The sequence below is a fragment of the Octopus bimaculoides genome, chromosome 5, assembly GCF_001194135.2.
Source record: "Octopus bimaculoides isolate UCB-OBI-ISO-001 chromosome 5, ASM119413v2, whole genome shotgun sequence".
Lineage (NCBI taxonomy): Eukaryota > Metazoa > Mollusca > Cephalopoda > Octopoda > Octopodidae > Octopus > Octopus bimaculoides.
In genome coordinates, this window is record NC_068985.1 from 81,751,094 (window position 1) to 81,753,065 (window position 1,972).

Below are 1,972 nucleotides of genomic sequence, written 5' to 3' on the forward strand. Positions count from 1 at the left end.
TATCAATTCGGATATTATACATAACCAGCATCATCACCACCACCATCACCACACCATCGGTATTAATACTAATATCACACACTATAACTTCAATTATTATCATTAACAATAATTAATATCACAACGAGGGGGACAAGATGGCAGAAAAGTTAGCATGCCAGGTGAAATGCTTAGTGGTATTTCGTCTGCCGTTACGTTCTGAGTTCAAATTCCGCCGAGGTCGACTTTGCCTTTCATCCTTTCGGTGTCGATAAATTAAGTACCAGTTACACACTGGGGTCGATGTAATCGACTTTATCCCTTTGTCTGTCCTTGTTTGTCCCCTGTATGTTTAGGAATAAGAATTGTTAGCATGGCTGGTGAAAAGCTTAGCAGTTTTTCGTCTGTCATTATGTCTTAAGTTCAAATTCCACCAAGGTTGACTTTGCATTTCACCCTTTCGGGCTCGATAAATTAAGTACCAGTGAAACATTGGGGAGTCAATGTAATCGACTGGTCCCCTCTCCCCTCCTGCAAAATTTCAGGCTTTGCGCCTATGGTAGGAAAGATTACATTTTGAGTTCAATTTTCACCAAAGTCGATTTTGCATTTCATCTTTTTGGGGTTGATAAAATAAGTACCAGCTGAATACTGGGGTTGATGTAATTGACTTGAACCCCTCTCCTGAAATTGCTGGCCTTGCGCTAAAATTTGCCATCACCACTACCACCACCACTACCACCACCATCATCATGATCATTGGCCATTTCAATATAATAGACAATCCCAGGTAAAATGCTTGGCAGTGTTTCGTCGATCATTACGTGTTTTGAGTTCATATTCCACCGAGGTCAATGTTAGCTTTCATCCTTTCGGGGTCGATAAAATAAGTGCCAGTTGAACAGTGGGGTGGATGTAATCAACTTATTCCTCCCCGCCAACCCCACCTCCTCTAGAATTGCTGGCCTTGTGCCAAAATTCAAAATCAATATTAATATCACAACTACAACCACCACCATCACTGCCACTACCACCACCATCACCAATACTGTCACCACCACCACCACCACCGCCATTGACACCACCACCACCAACACCATCAATTGGGATATTACACATGACATCACCGCCACCATCATTACCATCATCACAACATTGTTGTTAATGCTAATATAACAGAAGCACCACCACCACTACCATCATCCTCATCATCATTAACAATATCAACATAATACACAAACTCTACCACCACCACCACCACCATTTTCTATGCTTTCATCATATAGCTTCCCCACCACACCACCTTCATAATTATTACTAAAATCATGCACTTTCACCATCACCATCACCATCATCATCACCATGTTAATCACCATCATTATCAATATCGATATTCTGCAGTACCTCACTCCCACCACTATCACCACCATTCCGCCCACCTCCACTACAACCATTGCTAATGCTACCTCCAGCATTTCTAATGGTGGTGGCGGTGGGGTAGACTTTACCTGGTCGTTCGACTTTCATGAAATAGTAGCCAAATACCCTTCATTTTATACACAGTGTCTTCGAAAGAAAACAAAACAACAAAACAAAAGGAAATATCAAAATATGAAATCCTGGTTTCTGCAGCACAGAGGAGAGAACAAAAAAAAAAATGATGTGATGGTCACTACTGGAATGTCTTTGATCAGGTCTCACCGAGGGCAAACAACAGTTACCAGCTGGATTCTTCATACTACTGTCTTGACCATCACCCACCCAAAACACCTTCACTCTATTCTTTCCTCTTCCACTATTTCTTTCCTTAATATATATGTGTGTGTGTATAAAAATATAAAATATATAAAAATATGTGTGTGTATGATATATATATACAAACATACATGCATATATATGAGTGTGTGTTTGTACATATATATGTGTGTAAGAAAATATATATATATATATGTGTGTGTGTGTATATGTAAGTGTGTATATATAAATATATATA